The sequence below is a fragment of the Canis lupus genome, chromosome 34 (genome assembly GCF_048164855.1).
Source record: "Canis lupus baileyi chromosome 34, mCanLup2.hap1, whole genome shotgun sequence".
In the NCBI taxonomy this organism is placed as follows: domain Eukaryota; kingdom Metazoa; phylum Chordata; class Mammalia; order Carnivora; family Canidae; genus Canis; species Canis lupus.
Genome location: NC_132871.1, coordinates 10,563,368 through 10,578,723, shown reverse-complemented (window position 1 = coordinate 10,578,723; position 15,356 = coordinate 10,563,368). Strand labels below are relative to the sequence as shown.

The 15,356-nt window shown below is 47.8% G+C and overlaps 1 long non-coding RNA gene across 1 annotated transcript; it reads right to left on the bottom strand.

Annotated features, from left to right (window-relative positions):
• Positions 1–475: 475 nt before the first annotated feature.
• LOC140624310 (uncharacterized) lies at positions 476–10,099 on the bottom strand. The gene is made up of 3 exons (XR_012023802.1): positions 9,708–10,099; positions 3,483–3,571; positions 476–802 (listed from the first exon to the last, which is right to left on the bottom strand). It is a non-coding gene; the product is annotated as an uncharacterized lncRNA (long non-coding RNA).
• Between the last annotated feature and the right edge of the window lie 5,257 nt (positions 10,100–15,356).

Genomic DNA, 15,356 nt, shown 5'->3' with positions numbered 1-15,356 from the left:
AGCATTAAAATTCTGACCCAATAACTTAAAACAACAGATATTTCAGAAAGCATTCATGTTTAGCTTTGTAAAACTTTACAGAATATTTCTGGTAGTGAATTTATCTTTTTGAAATACATGTAGCTTAGGAAAATGTTAAAATTAGTTTATCTTTCTTAAGTACAAATCACTAATAATGGGTGGTTGAGGAAGTCAGTTTTAAATTAAAATTTTGTCTTAGATAACCCATGGAGCCAATGGGTTGCATATGGATGTTGTGGAGTTATTTGTATTCCAAATTCTAAATCCATTTCTTTTCCAGAAGCTTTTCAGGTGCTTACTAAAATAGTTTGAGGTTTTTCCAAGTTTAACATTTTTAGGACGTTTAAAAAACACTCAAAATCTAGAGAGAAATTTTCAGATCATTAAAAATACTTATTTGTCAATGCAAAATACAAATCGAAAAGAACTCATCTTGTGATTCATCTCATTATACTTTATTCCCTCTCCTCTTTCCTACTTGCAATTACAGCTGGTAAACAGATGGTAGGCACAAAAGTTGTACAGATAAGCAGATACATATGCAGACACACACACACACTCTTAATGGGGGGACCAGTTTGTTGGGGTGACCCGTGAGGACTTCTGGCTGAGGAGGACCCAGTTGTCAGGTCTCAGAACTGTAGTGGAGAGGGAACTGTTGGAGGTATATTAGCTCTGCATGTGTGTCTCACAGCAAGACCTTGGTAAGTCACACATCCTAAGTCCCGTCAGAGTAGAGCCTTCTCTCATTTTCTATGTTCTTGAATTTTTCCTCAAGTTCCTGGGGAGCAGAAAACCTGAATCATTTTGAGCAGGAGAGTAAGACGATCAAACTTAAAAGGCTGATTCTGGCTGCAGTGAGGAGAATGGACATTGTGGAGGTGGGGGTGAGGGGTGGAGGAGTGGGTAGGGAGAGATGCAGGAGTGGGGAGGGGTTGGGGGGAGTGGAAGCAGGGAGACGAATAGTTGGCTTTTACAGTAATTAAGGTGTAGGGGACAGAACCTGAGCTAGAGAAGTGCCCAGATTCCAGAAAAATGGAGTTGAATCAATAGGACATGATGAATTAGCTGTAGGAGGCAGAGGGAGCTATCAAGGAAAATCTTCAAATTTCTGGCTTAAGTCTCTGGTTGCATGGTGGAGTCATTTGCAGAAATGAGAAAGTTGGAGTAGGTAGAAATCTGTAGGAGAAGATTGAGAGGTCTGTTTTGGACATGCTGAGTGTGAGATACCAGTAGAACATTCCGGTAAAAATGTCAAATAGACCACTCAGAGCTCAGAAGAGAGGTGCGGAGTGCTGGAGGGTACTTTATGTCTTGCAAAGCACCTATACACATTTTATATCATTTAATCGTATAACAGTCCCTTTATGAAACAGCAGAGCAGACATTGTTATCCTATATTTCATAGATGGGAAAATTGAAATAATAAGATGTTCAGAGACTTAGCCAAGTTTATGTCCCCAAATTCGAAGGGTATCCTACAGGACATAATCATTTGATCCTGTTCTTCCACCTGTAAGTTTTATCGAGTGCTTTAGTCTGATTTGAAGCTTCTTTTCTAGTTTTTTACAGGTGGAGCAAGAAGCAGATTTTCCCCTCTTTACAGTGAGTCCCAGACTCCCCAAGTGCAAATGGAGCACAAGTGAACCTTATTGCTGTCTCTTGTTTTGAAGTTCAAAGTGAAAAGAAAGAGGATGATCGCTAGCTCAAAAGGGGTCTTCAGGGCCACGGATCCCATCAATCCAGATAGAGTGGGAGCAGCAGAAATGGTTGTAGAGGTATAGATGGTGGGCTTTTTTTTTTTTTTAAGATTTTATTTACTTATTCATGAGAGACACACAGAGAGAGGCAGAGACACAGGCAGAGGGAGAAACAGGTTCCCTGTGGGGAGCCTGAAGTGGAACTCGATCCTAGGACCCTGGAATCACCACTTGAGCTGAAGGCAGATGCCCAACCACTGAGCCACCCATGTGTCCCTAGACTGTGGGCTTTAAAAAAACCAGGTCCTTCTGTGTCCAGTGGAGGGACAGCTCTACCCTCCACTAGGGCCCAGCAGAGACAATAGCAGACCCATAGACTAAGAGCCTGTCCCACTGCTGTAGGCAGTCCTAGAGCGGTCTCAGGCTCTCTCTCTCTTACGGGGCAGCCCAGTGTGGTCCCAACCGATTGAGTGTCTAGGCATCCAGGAGTTCAAGTACTTAGGCATAATAATCCACTGGTTCTTTTATGACATCTAGCTAAAAGCCAGTGACATTTCGAACCTATCTTTGGGGCCTATAAGACTCCTCTTTATAATCAAGGTGCAATAGCTTAAACTTTCAAGGGAAAGGCAGGTGACAGAAGTCTCGTGAAAAGCACTGTTTGCTAAGAGGACCCTATGCCCCCGGGGGGTGCATGTCTTAGAAACAGTACTAAGGCAGGCACAGATTCCTCTGCCCCTTCTCTAGCCAAAGCTCCTCTAAGTTTTAACAATTTTCTTTTCTGTGCATATTTGAGCGTTCCCTCCTCCTTTCAGCTCCAACATACCTTTTTCTCTTTTTATTAACTTGACACTAAACATGTCTCCCCTCAACTGCTACACACACTCTTATTTTCAGTAGAAGGTGAACGTGGTTGCACTTTGGGTTCATCTAACATCTTGAACTATTTTTCAGATGTTGTGGGTAAAGCCAAACCCTAAATAACTTTAGCTGAACACTTTTCCCTTAATTTCTAGCCTCACATGTATTTAAAGGGAAATATATTCCACATGTTTCTGATTTCATTTATCCCTAATTCCTCAAGAGGTTGAGACACGGTTGAGGTTCCAGAAGCCCCGTGAACCTTTCCTCCTACTCAGTCAAACACATCTTCCTCAGGCTTAGAAACCCACTTCAAACCAAGGGTCAGTGACTTAATTGTCATAGTTTTCTTCTGAAATAGGTGCACTTCAGAAATTACAGTCTGAAAAATGTTCACAGTTTTCTTTGAGTCTCCAATTTTCCAAGTTTTCTTTGGCCTATGCATTCAGGGCATTAAGAACTGCACACACACGCAAGATTTTGTTTTGACTTAATCTTTTGGCTTTTCTTTAGTTTCTCCTGTAGGATGAGATCTGAGACAGGGCCTGGGGGATGTGGACTATAATAAAATTCATTTTGAACAAGATGCTTTCGCAGTGTCTGGACAGTCAAGGGAGGGCGTTCGTGGTTAGAAAACAAGAGGGCACGCGAGAGGTCTTCAGACTGAGTGTGCTCCAGGGAATCTGGGATAGAGGAGGAAGGGTCTAAGAGGAGAGTGCCCAGGACACCAAGGGTGAGGAGGGACCAGATGAAGAGGGACCAGATCAGGGATAAACCCTCGGAGAGCTGTGCAGTGAGAGTGGGAGTCCTGGCACCCTAAATCTGAGCATCTATCTTTTGAGATTACAGGTTATCCTGGCAACGGGAAGGGTCCATTGGTGGAAGTCCTTTTTCACCTACCAGTTTATTTTCTCAGGAAAGCAAAAAGCAGGCAGGGAATTTACTCAGAACTCACATCCTCACAGGTCACTTGGGACTTGGGACATGTGCTGCAAAAAAGTTATAGGAATTAGGTTTTCCTTTCAAAAAAATATTTCTAAAAGAATAAGCAAACTTGAGCAATAGCAGTAGATCCACTAATGAGCCAAATGCCAGCTATTTCAAACAAACACTTAAGAAGCTGGGAGGGTGGGGGCGGGTGGGAACTGAGGAAATTCCAGGGAAAGAAAAGGAGAAGCACTTGAAAATAGGTGGGGTTCATTTCCTCCATGCATAGAGTTTTCTCCAACCTTTGCCTCAAGGCTCAGTGTTTCTGGTATTAATAATTCACAGGAAAAGGTAATGAAGTCACCCCCAGCCTAGTCGGGAATGGAGGTGATTTAGAGCCTGAGTGAAAGACGTACCTTACAGGGAGATTTCACCCTGGCCTTGTTACACATCCCCCTAAACCACTCTCCTGCGTTTGTTCTGACTCAAGTGTGGCTTCATTGATGATATAGAATAGATTAATGTTTTGCACAAGAATTACCACCTCAAGCTTGGGACAGCTGACTATAGATCAATTCTCCTTCCCCGGCCAATTTCTGTTGAGCGTGATTATCTGAAGGCAGCTCTTGGCCCATGTATACAATTAGCAGGGTTAAATGAAGATTTAATGACTCGGGATTCAGTTGTTCAGTTTTCAGTAGACCTACAAGTTCCAACTAATCATTCTAACGCACCCTACTTGGAAGGGACCAGTGCAGCTGGGACCTGTTTTTGTGGACACCAATCAGGTGCTCGAGGGCCAGGGCTGGTGTCCTCCTACAGGACTCAGGAGACGAGGGTGGTCAGGGCTGTGGCTGTGTGACTCCTACCCAGAATTGCCCTGAACTAGTGAGCGTGGACTTGGCACCATTCTTAAAGGTCTTGTTTCTGTCCTTATGTTGGTCCCTTAGGGTAGAAACGAGGGAACCAGAGACCCTGCCACCTGTCCAAACCAAGCAAGTGAGTTACGGCCGGAAGAGATGAACTGTGTCAGCCCTCTGTGTCTGGAGTGCTGCTTATTTCACTGCCTCAACCCTCCTTTAGGCCCTTGATACGCACAGAGAAAACCCGCTGGGCTTCCACTGCGGTAACACAGCCATTCTAGGAGGGGGTGACTGCTCTCTCCCATAGGCCCCCAACAATGACAGCACCCCTGTGACAGCAGACAGAAATGTCCCCTCCCTCCCTGCCTCCCTGCGACCAACTGCTGTGCAGCGGCTGTGGCTGACTCTGCTGGAGCCCATGCGGCCTCTGTGTAATGTTACTTGACTTATACATATTTTATTATGTTTGGCTGTTGGTGATGTTTAGATGAAAATTATTTCCAGATTATAATAAAGGCTGCCCTCTATTAAAGGAGCGTGGTTAGATCACTGACCATATTAACATCCTCAAAATTGGGGGCTATATATCAAAGCATTGAGGAAGCAGGGGTTTCAAAGGTTGGGGGGCGACACGGGGAACCCAACAACCCACATGTAGTGTTCTTGGCTTAAAGGAACTGCTGAACCTTGGAAAAGATTTATACCACATTTATTATGATGCTGCAACATCACCAAGGATATAAACCAGTCATTGGCACTCTCTCAAAGAACACATCATTGTAACTCGTTATAACAATACTGCTGTGATATGTGCTCGTAATATTTATAAAGGCTAAGCTATGAAAACAGTACATGCCAACTGTCAGCAGTGATGTATCATTTAAAAAAAGAGAGAGAGAGAGAGTGTACACGACATAATGGTTTAAATGAACTCTGTAAAAATATGCTGCTCTGCTGAGGCCGCTTGGCCGTCTGGACCTCCGGTGTCATGCACTGCTTTCCAGGACTCGCTGCAGCTCGGCCTCCGGGAGCTCTCTTCCCTTCCTGTAGCTATTTTCAGAAATTCTGCGGTGTTCTCAGCAAAGCTCACCTGATCCTGTAACCGGTTACTTGGGGCCTAGCAGAGTGCTTTGCTAAGATTGCTTGCAATCGATATATGTGGGCTGATTTCATTTTTTCTGCAAGCGTGGGACACCCGTTGGCTCATCCGAAGGTGGGTCAAGGGGTCGCGCTTCCTTGTGGCGAGAAAGGCGACTGAGGCCACCTTGAAGGGGCGGTCATGCAGTCTGGCTGATGACTGGGCTCCTGGCTCGGCGGCTCTGGGAAGATACTCTCGGAGCTTCTCACAAACCTGCGGGACAAGGAACCGGCTGCTGGACAGTTGAGGCCGCAGCAGCCACCACGGGAGCAGGGCCGAGAAGGAGCATCTCGAAGTCAACCCGGGAACCAACTGGCGGAGTGACTTCTGAGCGGTGGGCAAGGCGCTTATCCCTACCTTATCCTGTCTAGCGAAAGAGCCAAAATAGTTGGCAAGCTCTGAACACGTGGGCCCAGACAGATCTTCTCATAATTAGTGGATCAGCAATAAAACCCCAAAGGGCACTGTCCCCTAATGACGAAGCAGGTGAACGAGGCCCACACATTTCCTCTGGCCAGTCTGTGCGAAGGTTCAAAACAGACCTGGAGGGAGCAAGGAGACCAGCCACGGGGGGGGGGGGGGGGGGGGGGGGGGGGGGAAGCGGGGGGGGCATGTAGCTGGTGTTATTTGGAGCTTTATCTGCATTGATGACCACATGCATATGCATGTAAATGATCTATTTAGAGAGCTATATATTATTTCTTCCACCGTGCGGGCTTATTTGTCTCCACTAAACCTTTATTCTCTTCCTTAACCACAAAAGGTCTTGTGTTAAAAACAACTTGCCGTATGTTGAACAAGCGATCCTTAAATGATTTGGAGGCGATCAACACTTACAGGCAAAACACGTTGTCCAGCTTTATTAGTCGCTCTTGTGGACTGATGATAGGCCCATTCCTGCTTCACAGGCCACCAGCCTTGGGTGCACCAGTCGCACATGAGACACGAATGTACCTAGAAGGTCAGTGAGGTAAGGGAGTGAGGGAAGGGGGCAGAGACAAAGAGCGGGGCCGGGAGACCCTGCCAGCAGGCTGGGGCTGTGGTCACCGTGAGTACATGGGGGGGGGGGGGGAGCCACCTGGGGAGGTGGCCGACCAAGGAGATCAGAGGGCTCAGAGAACATATTTCACAGGCTTGTTCTGGAGGGGTTAGCTATGGTGATAGCCTTGCGGGCTTCTGGCTGCTTAGAATGCAATGACCCGGTGACCCCTCGTTTCGGCAAGGTACCGCTCCGTTACAGAACTGGAGAAATGTCACTCTTGCCAGAGGCCTCAGCAGGGAAGGAAGCGGGGATTCGTGCTTTGAGAACTCTGCGAGCTAAGACGTTGTCTGGGAATGTCCACGTCACTCTGGAGAAAGCAGGGCCCTGTTTCTCACGAAGCAATCATTCCTGGAAGCTGACTTGCTTTATCCATGCTCTATCAATCTGCCACCTTTTAGGAGAACTAAATCTAGTCCAAACATTTTTATAATGCCATTTGATAGTTTGAAACCAAGTCATATTTTATCGGCCCACATTGTCATAGTTCCAACAGAGAGGCTATAGAACTGCCCTCTAAACATGAAGTTAAAAAAAAACTCAAAAAACGTGTGTTCCTCATTAGCCACAGACTTTAAATTTCACTGTTGGAACTTCCTCAACTTAGACAAATTTAGGTGAAACAGCTTTAATGGTGGACATTCTCACAACCGTTCACATTTGATGTGCATACTGAGAAATGTCCTCGCCACGAAGTTGGATTTGTGTCTCTCTGCTGTCCTCAAACCCCAAAACTTACACAATAGTGATAAGAGGACAAAATATGAACAAAAGGATTAGGTGCTCTGAAAAATCAGCTATATCCTGCAGGAGTTTGGTATTGAAAACCCAAGGATTCTAAAGCCTAAGAGGCGAGGGCACCTGAGTGGCTCCGTCAGTCAAGCCGCTGGCTCTGGATTTGGGCTCAGGTCATGATCTCAGGGTCCTGGGATCAAGCCCCGCCTTGAGCTCCCTACTCAGCGGGGAGTCTGCTTGAGGATTCTCTCTCCCCTTCTGCCCCTCCCTCCACTCATGATCTCTAAAAGAAATAAAATAAATCTTAAAAAAAAAAAAAGTCTGAGTCTTTTCTGAGTGCAGGAAAATGGTTTCCTCTAGAACAGCAAATCATCTCACCAATAGGTCTCCCTGGTTGATTTCCTCACTGGGTCTCAGAAGTGACTTTGCCATCTCACTTAAGGAACACTAGCTATTTTAGATATGACCTCACATAACAGCAAATTATCAACATTATGAATAAAAAATTTGGAAGTCGGACTTCAGCTGGAGAAAATGTTATGCTACTTCATTTTCTTCTTTTAAAAATTTGTATTTTGGGGCACCTGGGTGGCTCAGTGGTTGAGCATCTGCCTTCCGCTCAGAGTGTGATCCTGGGGTCCTGGGATTGAGCTCTGCATCCTGCTCCTCACGAGGAGCCTGCTTCTCCTTCTGCCTCTCTTTCTGGGTCTCTCATGAACAAATAAAATCTTTAAAAATTTTTTAAAAATAAAAGTTTGTATTTCATGTTCTTCATTCCATGATTGCATCATGCATTTAAGAAAGGAATGTTCTCTGCAAATTCCTGAACAGAGACAACTCTTCTAATTTTGGAGCTGGAGGATACCTTGATCCAGTCCTTCAATTTTACAAAAGAGGAAAAGACCGAGTGACTCCTCCATGCTCATATGAAAGAAATGGTTTACTTTAGGAGTTAAGGGAGCTCAACTTAAATGAAAGGAGCACCTGCTCCGTTTCCTACTGTGCCCTGAGTGGAGTTTAACATTCCAAGCTAGTGTTTAAACCTGAGTGATCACACTTCTATTGCTTCTCCCCCACTTCCAAACTAAGGGAAATCAGTCTGAGAGGTTCTTAGTGACCTTCATTCCCAGGATCACATTCAGTCTCCCTCTCGGTGTCCTCGGCAGGTGGGTCACTCTGCCCAGAACTGGCCCTGGCCGCAGAGACCCAGGCTTTATTCTGCATTCGATATTCTGTATTCTATAGGAATGCCAGGCAGCCTGGCTGAGGGGGAGCAGAAGCAAGCATGACAAGAGCAGAAAGTGGCCATGGTCCCAGGAACTTGCTCAGCGTCGCCAGCTGGGAAAAAGCTTTATGTTACCACTTTCCCAGGGCCTTGGACCGTTGAATCTCTTCTGGGGATAGCCTGCTCCCCACGGGGAGCCCGCTCCTCCTTCTGCCTATGTCTCTGCCTCTCTTTCTGGGCCTCTCGTGAATAAATAAAATCTTTATTTATTTTATTTAATAAAATAAATTAGCAACTGCAACTCTCGGAGCTAAGTTTTGGCCCCTTTTTCTAGGGAGGGAGGATCCTGAGGCCAGTGCCTGCTGGTCACGTTAGCTACACCTACAGACCCATCTGCCTGGCACTGAAATGAGCGGCTCCCAAGCCCCGGCGGCGGGGACCCCCCAGGGACAACCCCCCCCCCCCCCCCGCCAGCCGTCAGCTGCGGCTCCCTGTCCCCTTGCTCTCTACCTAGTTGCAGTCCCTCTCCCTCCCCACGACACGCGCGCACACACACAGGCGCGCGCACAGCCCACCCCCCGCCCCCAGGCTTTGTTTGGCGTCTCCCGCCCGCCCCGTCGGCGCCCGCGGAGGCCAGGCCCGCGGGGAAGGCCCGAGGCGCGGCCCCGACGCTGGGAGAACCCGCGGACCAGGCTGCAGGCGGCTGCGCGGCGCGGCGCGGCGGGGCGGGGCGGGGCGGCTCCCTCGGCTCAGCGCGTCCCGGCCGCACGCCCTCCGCGCGAACAAAGGCGGGCGGGCTCCGGCGGCCCCCTAGCGGCGGCTCCCCCCAGCGGCTCCCCCCCAGCGGCGGCTCCCCCCCTAGTGGCTCCCCCCTAGCGGCGACTCCCTCCCAGCGGCTCCCCCCTAGTGGCTCCCCCCCCTAGTAGCTCCCCCCTAGCGGCGACTCCCCCCTTAGCGGCTCCCCCCTAGCGGCGTCTCCCCTCCTAGCGGCGCCCCCCCAGTACCTCCCCCCTAGTGGCACCCTCCCCAGTAGCTCACCCCCTAGCGGCTCCCCCCTAGTGGCTCCCACCCCAGCGGCTCCCCCCTAGTGGCGACTCCCCCTAGCGGCGCCCCCCGCGGCCGAGCCCCCGCCTCTCTCTCTCTCTCTCTCTCTCTCTCTCTCTCTCTCTCTCTCTCTCTCTCTCTCGTCTCCACATACTTGTAGTCCAGGCAGACACGAAGCCCAGGCCCACAGTTTCCTCCGGGAGACCGTAAGTGGGGGTGAGCGGGGCTCAGGGTACCCCCCCTGGATTGGGGGGGCGTATTCCTCTAGGTCGGAGCGGACCGAGAGCCCCAGAAACCATAATGGGGGGGGGGGATCCAAGCACGAAACACAGCGCAACCGTGGGCTTAGCACCCGGTAGCCTCCGTGCACCTGCGAGCACGTGCATCAGCCGCACCGCGGGCGGTTCGGGCACCGCACCCAAAGTGTCCCGAGCCACACGTGGGTGTCGGTGTCCCCACCCCCGGAGGAACCGCCGGCGGAGGAAGAGCGGAACCTCCAGGAACCTCCATCTGAGGGGTTCTGGCTTGTGGAGATGACTCAACGAGTTGGGGGGGGGGTGAACTTGAAAGCGTGCAGCCCAGACGGAAGGCTCCGGCCCTTCTGCCGCCGCAGCTGGGGTCTCCAGGTCGCCTGCGGATGGAGCCGGGCCACACCCCCAGCTGCAGCCCCGCAGGGCTACTCGAGACTCCCCCAGGGCCCGCTGCTGTGAAAAGCACAGTTTATGACACAAAATAAAACAAAATGCCAGCTCATGTTTACAGCTTCACGGTCTGCCTTGGGGAGAAGAAAAGGAGTTTTGGTTTTCACCCCTTGTGCACCAAGTCTGGGGGCGGGGGGGGGGGGCGCTCCGGGGGTGGATCTGGAAAGGTCTCAAGAACCATGGGCCTAGGATTGCGCTCCCCTGCCTCTCTTTGTGGGGTATGGGGAGATGCCGTTTGCCATTTACCCCTCGGGGAGGTTGCAGAGTGCCCTGGCCATAAGACTAGATCCGGATGACAGGCTTGATGGATTATAATCATTTTTCTCCCCCATTTGAAACAAAGGTAGCTGAGTTCGGGCCACTTGTTTACCCTAATACTAACTTTAGGAGGCTCATGCCACTGGACTCCTATGTTTCAAGAGCGAGCTTTAAAAGACACAGATGAACCTGAAAGGCTATGTCAAATTGGGATATTGAGGCACATATTGAAGTTTTTCTCTTCTGAATACAACACAGCCAAGAGACAGTGAAATAATCTTGTCAAATGAAGCATCCGAACAATTGGATTAAAGATGAAGAGTTCTCTCCCCATAATATTTAGCAAGTGGGCTAAACACTGTTTATTTGGTAGTAAGAGGAAAACAGCCCCCCTGTCCCTTTATTATCTCGCAGGCCCCTACTATACTGAATTAGACTCTTTGAGCCTAGAGAAAGGACTAGTTTGCACCCCACAAAGGAGCATCCAGCCTGAGAGTGGGTATGAGAGCACGTCTGTGGTACTGAAGCATCTGAAAGAAACATGAACTAAGTGGGTCAGCCAGATGTTTTGTCTACACAGTACTAAGCATTAAGACATTTCCCCTATATATGGGTGCTTGGTGTCATATAGATGAAACAGTTGGATGGATAATTGAGGTTTTTTTTCTCTTGGTTCAGATATTTATGATATATTGAAACAGCTGAAGTATTCAGTTCAAAGTTCAGAGGGAGGAAACGGAGAAGCAGGAGATGAGAGAGGTAAATAAAAGCAAGGACCAGGACCTCCATGGGCCTCTGTGGGGTTACAGCTCTCTGGGTGCACAAGCACAGGACACCTTTTTAGGAAGAAAAAGGCACTACCTCCTAATGACGGCAGGCCCATGCCAGAGCAGGTGACTTTGTCATCAGAGCAGGGACTAGGTGTCAGTCTCCGTTCTTCCCTCAGCTTTTGTGCAGTGCACTAACCATGCAACAGTACTTTGTAGCCTTGGAGAGTCATTTAAGGGGGGAAGAGAAAATGTTCAGTATTAAGGGGCCAGTGGATATGAAGAAAGGGCTAGAGTTTTCTTTACTCACAGGCTTCCCCAGTGAATGTGCACAATACAGAGGACACTCCTATTAATGCCAATTTTGGCCCAGCCAGGAAAATATTTGCCTGCCTTCCCCCCCACCCCCCCAATCTCGGCATGTGTGAATGTTATTTATTTATTTATTTATTTATTTATTATTTATTTATTATTTTTTAAGTTCAGGAGAAGCTTGCTATTAATTCCAGTCATGTATTTACTGCCTTTTCTATTTGGTGCTGTGTCTGTCAAGTTTTCACTTCCCTGGAATTTTAACTCCCATCTCCCTCCCTATCCTACTCTCCCCCGTCTGTAACACAAATGCCTTTTTAAATTTTTGCTAGTTTAATTAGCGCATGAATTCATTTTGATTGATGAATTGATGTGGCTTATTGGCATGAAGATTTTTCCCTCCCTCCCAGCACTGTATGTAATAGAAACGGCTTGTGTGGGGGTGACACCTGCTTTGATGCCGCAGACACTCTGTTTGATGCGGAAAGGCCAGCCATTCAGCTGTGATTCTCCGGTCTCTGGGGAGGTATTTTTTCAGAGCTGTTGGTGGAGTGGGGGAAGGCTGGTGGTGAGTAGGAGGAGAGAGTGGTGTGGAAAGTGATGGCTGAGCAACAACACAGCGAAAAATTTAATGTTTATATTTTATTGGACTGATTTTGAAATAGTCATTGTTCACACCCTGGGCCCAGGAGGAAAGGAGACCTTGACTTTCTGCCATCAGTAGTAAGGCATTGTGAATTAGTGCGGCGAGCTGCAAATTTCCGACGCCTCTTGCCAAAGAATTAAGCTGAAATTAGCACACAGTTGGTAACAATTTGATTTCTGGTCTCACTTTAATCAGTGAGGATTAATGGTTAAAATTTTTATTTCTAATCTCGCTTTAGCCCGACTAACAAAAGCTGTCACTTTCATGAAAACTGCTAAATGAAGAGGGATTTATAAGCTCTCTGCGAGAATAAAAGCTAAAGTGCTAAGGCCCACTTTTCAGACCATAAAATTTTCAAATTCCCCCAATAGTCCCTCCCATACGCTGGAAGAGCTGACTGCTGCTGGGCTCAGTAATGTTTATTGCCGGACAAAGGTGGTGGGAGAACTTGAGAGCATTCTTAATGACTTCAAAACTCCAGATGAAATGCAGGAATCTTCCCGGGGAAAATGAACATAGATACAGTATGTGCACCCCTTTCTCCTTTTCCTTTTCCTGTTCTCACCCGAGTGAGACCTTTCCGTGACCTGTCCTGCCCGCGGGTTCGCAGCAGTGCTGAGCAACTGGTGGAGTCTGTCCCCACTCTCCTGAGATTTTCCCTGGGTTTCCTTGGAACAGTGTCTCATCGACTCCCACCCCTCAGAGGCCCAGAGACCCTCACTGCGGACCCTTGTCCAGACTTGACCCTGTCTCATAATTAGAACTCCGTTTCCCACCAACCGAGTGTTGTTACAATTCTTGATGCACTTGTTTCTCACGTTTTCATTTTGAGGGTCTGAGGACAGAATTTGTGTCCTCACTTACCATTTGTGCCACTGCGCCCACACGGTGTCCGGTATGCTGAGGGCACTCAAGCCAGAGTTCCTGGGGCAACGCTGGGATGCTGGGGAGAGGATTTGGGCAACACAAGATTAGTGGGACCGGATGATCTTCTGAGTCCTTTCCACTCCCCAGGTGGACGATACTGAGGCCTTAACTAGAAGGGGCAACTGACGTCCTCACTCCTTTCTCTAGTTTGGGCGAAATAACTATGAGCCAAAAAAAAAAAAGGAAAAAAGAAATAACTATGAGCCTTTTCTCTGAGGCCTAATCATCTTCTGATAAATACAATCCTCATGACAGGGCGGCTCTCAAAGATTATACTGCAGAATGATTACCTCTTGAAATAGTGGGCTGGGCAATAAGAATGGCTTCTCCAACGTGAAGATCCAAGAACCATCAGCTCTCACAATTCTTTGTTTTCTCATTCTTATTAATTCTTTCTCTCTTATCAAATTGAGTTCAGAATCCATTGTTTTGGAGGGCTCCCTCCACCTCTAATGAATTAACAAGCATCTGAGAATTGAAGTGGTGCCAGGAAACCTTGACACACTGAGGTCCTGGTTCATGGTGGCCTTAATCTTTGCAGTGAGCCTTCTGCTAAATGGGGCGCTATTCAGCATTGTCAGGCAGTACTGGTCAGGGCAGCCCACAGACCTGCCCTCACAGCTTTCCCTCACCCACTTCATGCCAGCCATGGGCACCCTGCCGACTGTCTGGGTGATTGTCTTTACCATCTGTCCACTACTTGGTCTCCCTGTGGGAGTAGGGCATGAGTCTTCATCACTGGAGGAATTTGTCACACCCTCTGTTTCCCATCCTGCTTTGAGGGAACCCGTCCGTCCGTTCTCTGGATTGGGCCCCATCAACCTCCTCTAACCCTTGAGGTCCTTTCCCATCTTGGACAGTCTAACTCATCTTCTCTATGATCCTCAGACAAGGAAAGCCTCCCAATTCTTTCTTAATTCTTATAGCAGAGAAAGACACAACTGTATTAACTTGTAGTGGATGAGGAGAGATTGGGTAGGTTAGTGACACCTTTCATTTCTACTGAAATAAATCTCTTATCTATCTACCTATCTATTTTCTATCTATCTATCTATCTATCTATCTATCTATCTATCTATCTATTTATCTATCTATCTATCTATCCATCCATCTACCTACCACCTACCTCCATGTCTACATCTCCATACCTATCTTAAGTTGATTCAATATAGAACTGTAACTTGCTGTTTGAAAAACACTGTTCTAGTCTACCTTGTTGAATGGTACCATACATGTGTTGCCTGGGGTTGCATGTGATTGTATACAGCAGAAACTTGACTTCAGTGGCTAAGTACCAAACAGGGGTTTATTTTCCTCATGTAGTAAGAATTCCCAGGATAGGCAGTTTAGGGCTGGTGCTGTTGCTCCATGTCGTCACTCATGTTCTCTCTTCTTATGCTTAGTGTGCTCCTTTCATCCATATGATTTAAAGTTGGCTGCTTCCTGGCAGGAAGACGCGAGTCAAGCAAATCCTTTCTCTTCATGAAGCTTTGTCTTTTTACTTAGGAGTAGGAGCCTTTCCTAGGGATCTTGCTTATGTCCATGACCAGAGACACGAACCCTGGTTATATGGGAAACTGGGTAGATACGTTAATTTTCCAGCCTTTCTAGTAGAGGGCAGAGGAATTTGAGGGAGGGGGTAAGGGATGGAGTGGGTACTGAGTGAGCATTCTACAAAAGCCATTCCTGTCAAAATGCATGACTGGCCCTGCATTATTTAAAAAAAAGAAAAAAAAAAAAGAAAAATCACTATTTGTGTCAGTGTGTGACTGTGACTAAAGAGACAAATGCCTGCCCAAGGTTACAATTGGTGTCATCTTTGAATTAAATGATGTCAATGAAGATTGACAGCAGAAGCTGTCATAGCCAAGGCACATAGTTGGGAGGGTGTCCTTCCCAGAAGGTGGCTACGGTCCAAACCACTGTTTATAAAGGCAGAAGAGAAATGAAAGTTCTAAGATGTGGTGAGTCTTGTATGCTGGCCTGGGCCTCACAGTGCGGGTGTGGAATGGGGAGGCACCTGTGGGAGAACGAAGGGAGAACATCCGTCACAAAGGCTCCACGACGGTGGCTGCACACTGGAATCCCTTGGGAAACCGTTTCTAAAAAATACTGAACCCATCCTGGAACCCTTCCCCCGAGATTCTGATTTAATTGACTTAGGATGTGGGCAGGGTATCAGGATATTTCAA